The sequence below is a fragment of the Chiloscyllium punctatum genome, chromosome 24 (assembly GCF_047496795.1).
Source record: "Chiloscyllium punctatum isolate Juve2018m chromosome 24, sChiPun1.3, whole genome shotgun sequence".
NCBI lineage: Eukaryota > Metazoa > Chordata > Chondrichthyes > Orectolobiformes > Hemiscylliidae > Chiloscyllium > Chiloscyllium punctatum.
Window position 1 is genome coordinate 23,468,553 of NC_092762.1, and position 12,503 is coordinate 23,481,055.

General features: G+C 44.3%; 1 non-coding gene across 1 annotated transcript; it reads right to left on the reverse strand.

Annotated features, from left to right (window-relative positions):
* Positions 1–11,545: 11,545 nt before the first annotated feature.
* Positions 11,546–11,617, reverse strand: trnae-cuc (transfer RNA glutamic acid (anticodon CUC)). Its single transcript has one exon. It is a non-coding gene; the product is annotated as a tRNA-Glu (tRNA).
* Between the last annotated feature and the right edge of the window lie 886 nt (positions 11,618–12,503).

Sequence of the window (12,503 nt, forward strand, 5' to 3'; positions counted from 1 at the left end):
AATATGAAATTAAATTTGACCAAAAAAAAAATCTAAATGGGAGAAAAGAAATGGAGTAAAGGCAGAGGGCAAGAAATGCAACATCATAGAAAGTGCTCCTCCAGAGAGTGCATTTTACCAACCACCACTGCTAAATATGAACACTCTGATATGATCCTCCGGTTTTAATGTAAACCATAGCCCCATACAGTAGGTACCATTTAAGTGAGTTAAAAATACAAGCCTTGAGCAAATCCAGCTTCCAGCCTTACCCCCACCCCCCAGCTTATTGGGGCTTGGACATTCCTCCAGCTCCGGGGGGTTATTGAACTCCTGGGCTCCAGCAGCCACGCCTCCACTGAAGAAGCAGATGCAAAGGCAAGATACAGAACAGAGAACCTTTGAATATCAAAGTAGCTTACAGAGACATTGAGCAATAGCATGATATGGTATGAACCCATCGAGCTCTGGGCTATCTACCCAGTACACTCATGCAGCACTACTCTACTTCTGTGCTCCCAGCAGCTGGATTGTGGATCAGTTTAAAGTAGGTCCTATATCTCTGATTACATCGGTACACAAGGCAGTGAAGAAAGGTTTCAGCACACTGGCCTTCATCAGTTAGGGAATTGAGTATAGATGTTGGCAAGTTATGCTGCAGTTATACAGGACGTTGATGAGGTTGCACCTGGAATATTGTGATCAGTTTTGGTCCCCTTGGTGTTCTGACTTCTGACTTCTTAAACTCTGCGTTTGTGTTGAACTTGATGGGATATTTTGGCCAAGTCAGCATGTTTAAACAGTATCTCTCAGAGGGATTCACCTGAGAGATATCGCATTTCCTCCATCTCCCCACTTCCACCTCCCCAGATGTTAACCATTTCGTGTCTGGTTGTTTCTCAAGAAGCTGCATTTAAGGTTCATCCTGAATTAACACTTTTTTTTTGCTTCCCAAAATCAGACTTACTCACTCCTAGATGTCGTGAAAGATACTAACTTTCAGGTGGAGGTATCCAAACTTCTAAGGTGTCTCTCTTTATGTTTTCACTTTTCGGTCTCTGTAAGATCCTGAATCAGTACCGTCGGGAGGATTAGTCGGGACTGACAGAAATGACTTTTGTAATCTCTTTTTACGGATTATTTGAAGATCTGAAGACGGACGTTTCAATATCAATAGATGAAGAGCTTTGCCTGAAACATTGACTGTGCTGCTCTTCAGATGCTGCCTGATCTGCTGTGGTTTGACTCTGACTCTCCAGCATTTCCAGTTCTCAATTTCACGTCAATGCATGGCAGTCACTGAATCCATCGGGACTATAACAATTTTCGACTATGATTCTGTGAGAAGGAACCAAGCTTTTTAGTTCCTCTTTCAGTACGTTTTCAGCATCAGTGAGATTGGAAGAGAGACCCGACTGTTGCAGCACTCTGATTGTGGAGCCAGTAAAAGTTATACAGACTGGGAAGAGGAATTCACGGCAGGGAGGTGCTGTACACGCGTTTGTGTGCAGCTGAAGCTTCGGTCAAGGAGAAACCCAAGGAATCCTGTCCCGTGGAGAAACCATGAAAATGTGGCGACTGTGGGAAAGGCTTCCATTTCCCATCTGACCGGAGACTCATGGGCGCAGTAACACCGGAGCGAGACTGTTCTCCTGTTCTGAGTGCGGGAAGACCTTCAGCAGTTCCTACTTTCTGCAGAGACACCAGGGGGTCCACACAGGCGAGAGGCCATTCTCCTTCCCGAATGAGGGAAGGCCATCAGCGTCCTACTGACCCACCACCGGGTCCACATATTAGAGAAGCTCTTCAGCTGCTCCAAGTACGGGAAGGCCTTCAACGATACCTCTGGCCTGCTGAGGCAACAGCGGGTCACCACCGGGGAGAGCCCGTTCTCCTGACTCAAGTGTGGGAAGGGCTTTACCCAGGCATCCCACCTTCGGGTCCATACGGGGAAGAGGCCCTTCCCCTGCCCAGAGTGCGGGAAGGCCTTCAGCAATTCCTCTCAACTGCTGAGGCACAGGTGGGGCCATACCAGGGAGAGGCCATTCACCTGCCCCGAGTGGAAGCGGAGGTTCTCATCATTCTGCACCTTGCAGAAGCGCCAGCGGGCACACCAGCGCTCCTAACAATCTGATTCTGCTGGTGAAACTGCAGTGGGCCACTGCGAGGAGTGAACCCCTGCACATTCTGACAGTGCTTATAATGGGAGAGTTGGTCGGTTTTTTTTTGTTTTATGCCGTCGTGCTCCCCCAGCCCTGCAACTTTGCTTCCAGTGGGCGCTGCTGCTCGTTGAGACCAGGAGCTGTTCTCTTTAGTTTTTTCTGGTCCAGTTAAACAATTATTGACTCTGTCTGGGAACGAGCTCCAGTCTGTAAGAAATAACTGAATACTTCAGGGTGTCCATTCGCATTCAACAGTGAATTAGAAATTAAATTTACGGTCATGTGTCTGTGAACAACTCATCATCGAAGGATTGCCCAACGGCTTGGCAATCCATTGTTGGGAACTGTTTGCTTGAGTTGATGATTTTAAAAATCCTCTTCCTTAATCTGCCCCTTAAGTTTCTGTCTATGAGATGGTGGAGGACTTGATCAAAGGGATTAAATCATTGCTATTAACTGGATGATCTTGTTTAACTTTGCCAGAGTAAATTTGCGGTATGCATTATTTTGTTTTTGTTTAAATTATAATTCTGGTGTGCAAGATCTGTTCATCAAGTGTGGTTCTCTTGATGAAACTGCTGTGGGCCACTCCCAGGACTGAGCTCCTGTGCATTCTGACAGTGTGTGTGAAGTGGGAGAGTCAGTGGGCTTTTTTGTTTTATGCCCCTGCCCCGCCCTGCCCCGCCGCCAACTGCTTCTATTGGGCGTTGCTGCTTGTTGAGCACAGAAGCTGTTCTCTCTAGATCTACTGTCCAGTTAAAGAATTGTTGGCTCTTTCTGGAAATGAGTCCCAGCCTATAAGAAATGGCTGAATACTTTGGGGTGTCTATTCACATTCAGCAGTGACTTTTAAATTACATTTACAGTTACGTGTCTGTGAAACAGTCATAGTCCAAGGATTGGACAAAGGTTTGGCAATCCATTGTTGGAAACTGCCTGAATTGGTAAGTTTAAAAAAAATTCTTTCTTAATTTGCCGCTTAAGTCTCAGTCTCTGAAATGGTGGGGGACTTGATCAAAGGGTTTAAATCATTGCGATTAAGTAGATTATCTTCTTTAACTTTGCCTTAGAAAATTTGCCATATTTATAATTGTTGGTTTTTGTTTAAATTATAATGTTGATGTGCAAGATCTGTTCTTCATCAAGTCTAGGTCGGAACAGTTGAGAAATCGAGGGACATTGCATGTTTTAATTTCACTGTGTTGTGAATCTGGTGACAGTGACATTCATTTGTATTGGGATGCTTACCCTTAGTCGTACTGTCTTCCACCCCAACTATTCACTATGTTAGTGAGTTCCACAGTCTCACCATACTCTGAGGTTTTTCATGAAATCCTTAGTAGGGAATTGTAAGGGAAAAAGTTGACGAGGGCAGAATATAGCGTCTGAACTGCAAAAGCCAGGAAGACATTCGACAAAGTAAAACCATGACAATGTAGAGACAAACAAGGAAGTTTGACAGCAATGAAGAGGTCACACATCAGAGTTCAAGATAATGGTCGTGACAAAAAGAAAAAGTACTCTGCAGATATTGGATATTGTAATTAAGCAAGTTTCTAGATGCTGTAGTTGGTTGAATACGATAACGTAAGAGATGAAATCAACAAAACCACGAATGTAATTTGATGTCGGTAACCATAAAGAAAGTGCATACTATTGATTGATATAGGTCAATTGCATGCAAGTAGGCCATTCAGGCCATCGAGTCAACATTGACTGACTATCCCACCCAGACCCATTTCATTACCCTATCCCTGTAACCCTGCATTTCCCATGGACAATCCACCCTCACCTGCACATCCTTTGGACTGTGGGAGGAGGCCAGAGCACCAGAGGAAGCCAACGCAGACACAAGGGGAGAATGTGCAAACTCCACACAGCCAGTCGGCCAAAGGGTGGGATCAAATCCAGGTCACTGATGCCGTGAGGCGGCAGTGCTTACCACCGTGCCACCACCACATGCTGCTCTCTAAAGAAGTGAATTTCATAGACTCGAGAACACTTGAGAGAAAAACAAAACTCTCCTAACTTAAATGAGAGACTAGTCTCTGGATAGAATTGAGTTGACATTACATTTACATTAAGTCCTCTCCAGATGTTATACAGCTACATCGGATCATCTGTTTCTTCTAAACTCAAACTGATACAAGCCCAACTCACATCCCCTTTTCCCTGATTATAAGTTGACTAAATTAGCGACCCTCGACCTCACTGGCATGACAAAGGATGCCCTCAATCCAAGTTGACCTTAACTGCCTAACCTCTTGGCTCCCACGCCACAATGTGGTCAGCCGCAACTCAGCCCTGAACGAGAGCAGAGGAACTGAATAGACATCAGTGAGGTGGACAATGCATTCCCAGAGAATATTGTTCAAGTGTGAAATTTGTTCAGCTCACATTCGGATCACTGCAGGGACTATGTCTCCTGTCATTTAAATGTCTTTGATCCCAATAACAGTCTAGTTTTGTTGTATGTTGTGTGTGTTTCATCTGTGTTTCACTACATGATTTTCTGTTGCTGTCATTCCCATTAGGATGTGTGAATTCAGTAATAGATAATAGTCTCAGTTCCGAATTTTCCTTGAGTATTGGTGTAGAACGTACTAAGTGTCAGTCATATTGGAAGAAGCTGCACTGCATATTTAACCCTTTGCTGTCCTTCCCCTGGGACTGTATGAATGGGGAAGTGTAGAGGAAGTTTTACTCTGTATCGAACCCAATGCTGTCTTTGTCTTGGCAGTGTTTGTTGGGGACAGTGTTGAGGTAGCTTCCCTTTCAATTTAAGAGTCGAGGAAGTTTTATTCTGATTGTAATCCCATGCTGTCCTTGTCCTGGGAGGTTTAGATGGCATCAATAATTGAAGAGAATGCAGACATGGCTGTGGGAATGGAGGGTACTTCTACCTGAGCACACCCATCTTTGAGATTGCTGTGCTGATCAAGACAATCTCAGACACCTTCTTGCACTTTTCCAACCAACCACAGGGTGGTTAAGGATGGGTATAAATGCTGACATTGCCAGCGATGCCCACACCCCATGCATGAATAAATACTTTCTGTTTAAAAGTTACATTCACGTTCCAAACCCCCTAATGCATGATTACTTACGTGAAAAATTATGTTTGAAATTTCATTTTAAAATATAGGAATGTGTCAACCATGTAGAAATATAACAAGAACAACAAATGGAGCAGGTAACAGGTAATGAGCAGGACCAGAATGCTGAGTCATGCTGACCCCCATGGCTGAGAGTGTTCTCCCAGATGTTGAAGTTACACCAGTGCCTTTTACTCTTGCAGCTTCCGCAAAAGTTTGTCCCTGATGTAAGATCATTCAATGACCCGAAGTATTAACTGTTTTTATCTCCATAGCTGGTGCCAGACTTGCTGAGTAATTCCAGCCCATCTGCTCTACCCTTTTATGGGATTTGAGCTTCTCTAAGTCAGTGTAATGAAGAACTGCAGATGCTGGAGATCTGAAACACAAAAATGCATCAAATGCTGGAGAAACTCAATAGGACTGGCAGCACATGTGGAGAGAGAAGCAGAGTTAGCATTTCAAGTGCTGTGACCCTTCTTCACAACTGTTCTGGGCTCAGGCCAGGATATTGACTCTGTTTCTTTCTCTCTTTCTCCACTGGTGTTGCCAGACTGGCTGAGTTTCTCCAGCAATTTCTGTTATGACACTTTCACAAGGTTGATGTTTGTTATCCATCCCGAAGTGCAAGGTGTCTTGCTTGTGCCAATTCAGAGGGAAGTTTAACAGTCAACCACATTGCTGTGGGTCATGGAGTCACATGTAAGTCAGACCAGGTCAGGATGGCAGTTTCGCTCCTGAAAGACATTGGTGAACATGGGTTTTTATGACAATTGACGTAAGTGCCATCGATACCATACTGATACGAAATTTGTGTTTCCCATTTATGATTTGAATTATTCATATCTCACCTCTTGCTGTGGTGGGATTTGAACTCATGTTGCTTGGATTACTCATCCTGTGACATTATGACTACTCTGTTGTATCCCATTCTTTGCGATTTTGTGTTTTGTGTTCACGTCTTTGTCCTCTGATATTTGGGAAATTGAACCTGTTTAAAAGATTGCCCAAAACTTGCCCCTTTGATCAAGTCTTTGGTCACCTGTCCTAATCTGTGCTCCGGTTTTGTTATTTTTAAAGGAATTCTCATTATGTTCATGTGAAGCACTTTGACATAGTTAACTGTACCACAGGTATTATTTGAATGCAGCTTGTATCCCTATCTTAATATCTGAAAGTACAGGGTCATATTTTTAATGTAGAAGACAAAAATGAGGATGATTTCTTTTCTTTCTGAGGGTTGTGTGTCTTCCTCAAAAGGCAGTGGATTCAAAATCTTTAAGGCAGAGGTAGATAGGATCTTGATAACCAAGTGGATGAAAGATTGTCGGGGATGTGTTGGAATGTAGAGTTGAGGTTGAAATCAGATTAGCCATGATCTTATTGAATGTTGCAGCAGGCTCGAAGTGCCGAGTGGCCTGCTCCCGCCCATTATGTATTTATACCAAGCAGTCTGTGTCTCCCCTCTTATAACTATGAACTGGGTAATTCCGTTCCAATATTGCCCCTTGTAGACAGTTAAGTGAACACCAGATGGCCCCCCTATTGGGAGCAGGCACATTGTAGCAATTGCAGTATTTCTTGTGTTAATTTTGTTGCTTCTTACTCAGTGTTGTTGAGAATCTTCGAAATAAAAACCAAAACACTATTATTATCGCACCAATGGAAGTGTTGGTTTGGATGTAACATTGTTGAATTAGCCATTCCCATCTCTTCCAGAATTCTGTGTTTAAAGCCCTCTAGTCTCGTTTCCACCCGTGAAACAGTTCTTATCAAGGTCATGTTTGACATCCTTTGCAACGGTGACAGGGATGAACATTCCCTCGTCGACCTGCGGACAGCCTTGATCAGAGTTAATGACAGTACTGACCCTCTCCAGCATCACTCTATCCTCTGGGAGGGTCTGCTTTTAGCGTCTTCCATTATTATTTGTTTAACCGTAGCTGCTGGTGTTGGCATCAATACTGATGATAGCCAACTGTGCCTGAACACCACTTCTCTCCCGACTCCTCGGTCATTCATAATTTACCAATAATTTTATTTGAATGCCTGCCCAATTTCCAGCATTGGATAACCATAAACATTCTCTTAGTTAAACATTGTGACGTGTGAAGCCATTGTTTTGGTCCCCAAGTTCGACCTGAGCCCCCGTCCTACACCCGCCCCTCACCCCAGTAACTCTGTTGACAGCCTTCATGTCACATTTAAAACTCGGATCGATAGATTCGTGATCAGTCGGGGGATGAACAGTTACAGGAAAAGGTCAGGAAAGTGGATGTGGGGAATTCCAGATCACCCAGAATCCTACGGAATGGAGAAGCAGGCTCAAGGGGCTGAATGGCATATTCCTGTTCCTATTTCTTATGGTTCCCGAGCCCTTACCTCTGGTACAGGACACTGACTTCATTGTGTGCCATTACTGAGAATGCTGATGTACCCTTATGTAACATCAACAACTTAACAGCTGCTAAAACCTCTTGCTCCTATATTATCACAAAACTCAATAAGCCAATGCGTTCAGGGGAGGCGATCGCCGACTTTATTATCACCAGACTATTCACCCAGGTAATATTCTGGAGACTTGAGCTCAAAACCTGCCACAGCAGATGGTGGAATCTGAATTCAATATAAATCTGGAATTAAGAGTCTAATGATGAAAGCGTTGTGGTTTGTTGTCAAAACTTATCTGGTTTCCTGCTGTCCGAACCTGGTCTGATCTACATATGATTTCAGATCCACTGTCCGCTGGTTGAATCTTCACTGCCCTTTCAATCAAAACCTCAACTATAACCTCCCTACTTTTATCCTCCATTTATCGGCCAATCTCCTTTTTGCCGTCCCTATTAGTCACTGTACTGTTGTGGTTCTGTTCGCCAAGCTGGGAATTTGTCTTACAAACGTTTTGTCCCCTGTCTAGGTGACATCCTCAGTGCTTGGGAGCCTCCTGTGAAGCGCTTCTATGCTGTTTCCTCCGGCATTTATAGTGGCCTGTCTCTGCCGCTTCCGGTTGTCAGTTCCAGCTGTCCGCTGTAGTGGCCGTTATATTGGGTCCAGGTCGATGTGGTTGTTGATAAAGTCTGTGGATGAGTGCCATGCCTCTAGGAATTCCCTGGCTGTTCTCTGTTTGGCTTGCCCTATAGTGGTAGTGCTGCCCCAGTCGAATTCATGCTGCTTGTCGTCTGTGCGTGTGGCTACTGAGGATAGCTGGTCGTGTCGTTTCGTGGCTAGTTGGTGTTCATGTATACGGATCGTTAACTGTCTTCCTGTTTGTCCAATGTAGTGTTTTGTGCAGTCCTTGCATGGGATTTTGTACACTACATTAGTTTTGCTCATGTTGGGTATCGGGTCCTTCGTTCTGGTGAGTTGTTGTCTGAGCGTGGCTTTTGGTTTGTGTGCTGTTAGGAATCTAGTGGTCGCAGTAGTCTGGCTGTCAGTTCAGAAATGCTCCTGATGTATGGTAGTGTGGCTAGTCCTTTGGGTTGTGGTATGTCCTCGTTCCGTTGTCTCTCCCTTAGGCATCTGTTGATGAAATTGCGAGGGTATCTGTTTTTGGCAAATACCTTGTATAGGTGTTCCTCTTCCTCTTTTTGCAGTTCTGGTGTACTGCAGTGTGTTGTGGCCCTTTTGAATAGTGTCCTGATGCAACTTCGTTTGTGTGTGTTGGGGTGGTTGCTTTCGTAGTTCAGGACTTGGTCTGTGTGTGTGTCTTTCCTGTAAACTTTTGTGGTGAATTCTCCGTTCGGTGTTCTCTGTACCATCACATCTAGGAATTGGAGTTGGTTGTCCTTTTCTTCCTCTCTAGTGAATCGGATTCCTGTGAGTGTGGCGTTAGTGATCTGGTGTGTGTTCTCTATTTTTGTGTTTTTCATTATTACGAAGTTTTCATCCACATATCTGACACAGAGTTTAGGTTGAATTTGTGGTAAGACTGTTTGTTCTAACTTTTGCATTACTGCTTCTGCTATGAGTCCAGAGATTGGTGAGCCCATGGGTGTTCCGTTGATTTGTTCGTATATTTGGTTGTTGAATGTGAAGTGTGTTGTGAGGCACAAGTCCAGTAGTTTAAGTATGCCGTCTTTGTTGATAGGTTCAACGTCCTGTTGTCTGTTATGTCTGTCCTGGAGTTTGGCTATTGTTTCTTTGGCTAGGGTTTTGTTAATGGAGGTGAACAGTGCCGTTACATCAAATGAGACCATAGTTTCTTCCTTGTCTATGTGTATATTTCTGATGATGTCCAAGAATTCCTGTGTCGATTGTATAGATTGTCTGGATCCGCTGATCAGGTGTTTCAGTGTCTGCAGTAGTTCTTTGGCCAGTTTGTGTGATGGTGTCCATGGCAGTGATACTATGGGTCTGAGTGGGATGTCTGGTTTGTGCACTTTGGGTAATCCATAGAATCTGGGGGTGTTGTTGCTTTCAGGTTTCATTCTTTGTAGATCAGACCTGGTTATCTGTCCGTTTTTTTGTAAATTCCTCAGTGTGTTGGTTATCCTATTGTTGAGCTGTGTGGGCTGGGGTCAAGTACCCTCTTTTGGTAGGTGTTGCAGGAAAACATGAACCTCTTCCCACACTCGGACCAGCTGAAAGGCCTCTCCCCGGTGTGGACGGACTGTGCATCAGCAGGGCAGAGGAATTGATGAAAGCCTTCTTGCACTTAGGGCAACTGAACGACCTCTCCCCCATGTGGACCCACCAATGGGCCAGCTGGTCGGAAGAAAGAGCAAAGCCCTTCCTGAACTCGGGGCAGAAGAACGGCCTCTCCTCAGTGTGGACCCACTGGTGTCTCAGCAGTTGGGAAGAACTGCTGAAGGCCATCTTGCACTTGGGGCAGGAGAACAGACTTCCCCGGTGTGGACCAACTGGTGCGTCAGCAGAGCAGAGGAATCACTGAAGGCCTTCCCACACTGAGGGCAGCAGAAGGGCCTCTTCCCCTCTGTGGACCCATTGGTGCTTCAGAACCCTTTCAAATTTCACAATATTCTTCTGATAGGAGGGAGACCAGAATTGCACGCTATCTTCCAAAAGTGGTCTAACCAATGTCCTGTACAGCCACAACATAACTTCCCAACTCTAATACTCAGAGGATTTCGAAAGCTTTCAAAACCCACAAAAAACAAACTGGAAAGAATGGAAGAACAAACCAAATTGTTGAGAGTCAGCTTGAAAGCATCAATGAAAAATCGGCGGACTGCGTTTATTGGGTAGCCATTTTCCTTAAATACACTATGCACGTATTTCTCTTGTGCTTTTCGTAGTTCCTCTGTGCTGCAGCGTGTAGTGGCTCGTTGAAATAATGTCCTGATGCAGCTTCGTTTGTGGGTGTTGTGATGTACGCTTCTGCAGTTAAGTACTTGGTTTGAGTGTGTTGTTTTTTCTGTAGATGCTAGTTTGAAATTCCCCATTGACTGTTCGCTCTACTGTGACATAGAAGAATGTCACTTTGTTGTTGTTCTCCTCCTCTTCAAACCAGGAGCCCCCCTTAGACCATAGTCTCACTACTTGGAACACCAATATACAGACTAGTCAAAGGCCTCCACTGAAGGCTAAAACACCAAGTCGAAGATTCACTCCACTCCATTTTTCTCCATCCAAGAATTCCGGAACACCAAAGATACTAAGATAGAAGAGGATGGAATAATGTTGTCCATTGACATGACAGCCATGTTCACATCCATTAACATCAAAGTGGCCAAAGAAAACTGAAGACACTACTCGAAGAACCAAAGACACAAACACAGCATCAATTTAATCAGCAAAGATAACGCTGTCGACCTCATGGAACTGTGCCTTACCACCCACTTCATATTCACTAACAAGCCCTACAAATAAATCAACGAAATACCTATGAAACCACCAGCATCAGGACTCCGAGCAGAACCAATAATGCAGAGACTCGAACAAACAGCCCTTCCAATGATCCAACCCAGTCTTTGAGTCCGCTACAGCGATGACACTTTTGTCATCAAAAAATGGAAGAAATTAGAGGAAACCTACAACACCATCAACAATCTCCTTACTGGCATAAAATTCACAAAAGAGGAGAACAACAACAAAGTGCCATTTCTAGATGTCACAGTAGAGCGAACAGTCAATGGTCAATTCAAATCAGCGTCTACAGGAAACCTACGCACGCAAACAAAGAACTTAACTGCAGAAGCAATGACCACTACACATACAAACAAATCTGAATCAGGACACTATTTCAACGAACCACGATACACTGCAGCACCCAGGAACGACGAAGATCAATAAATAACTTTACAGCGCATTTAAGAAGAACGTGCAGCCTACAAAGCCCCAGAAAACTGCTTCCCTGACCGGGAATCGAACCCGAGCCGCGGCAGTGAGAGCGCCGAATCCTAACCACTAGACTACCAGGGAGATGCAGGCATGCCTTAATTGCTATACTGAAAATTTCTTCGCTGCCTGGAAATCGAATCCGGGCCGTGGTTGTTCTAACTGGCATACCAGAACTGCACATGATATTCCAGAAGAGGCCTCATCAATGTCCTGAAAAACTTAAACCTAACGTCCCAACTAGTGTATACAAAAGACTAAGCAATAAAGGGAAGTAAGTTAAGTGCCTTTGAACCATCCTGTTTGTAGGTGATGCAAACTACAAGGAATTATATACCTGCATCCCGAGCTTCAGTGTTCTCCAACACGACGTAAAGCCCTGCTCCTTTTGCTGTACCAAAACGGAATACCTTCCACTTATCCAGATTGAACTCCATGTCACATTTTTTCAGTCCAACGACTCATTGGATTAAGATCCTTTTGAATCTTAGATGATCTTCTTCATTGTCTAAAATACTGATGTCGCCTGCAAACCTATGCAGCATGCCTGCTGTGAGTTCCACTGCTTTCTCATATAGATCAATGATTCATATTTACATGTAGCGGCCATGCTTTAGCAGTGTGCAGATCATACAACAGTTAATCATGCAATTCACCATGAGGAAGAAAGCCTCACACTACAAGGAGATACCAAACAATTGGAAATAAAAATGGTGAAAGCAATTCATTCCAGGGAAGTGGGTGAAAGTGAAGTAAAATCAAACTTCAAACCAGCCGCCCTCGCTCCAGTTGTGGCACTCAGCTGTCTCAGCAAGATGCACTGTAGAATGCTGTTATTACAAACGGGAACAAATTTTCCCTTCGGCCCCGCCTTTGACCATGAGCACTTCCAACCTCTGAATTGCTTGCGCCTCTAAACCGTCATAGAAATACCGTGCATTCTCCGGTTGTGTCACTTGAGCCATCGAGT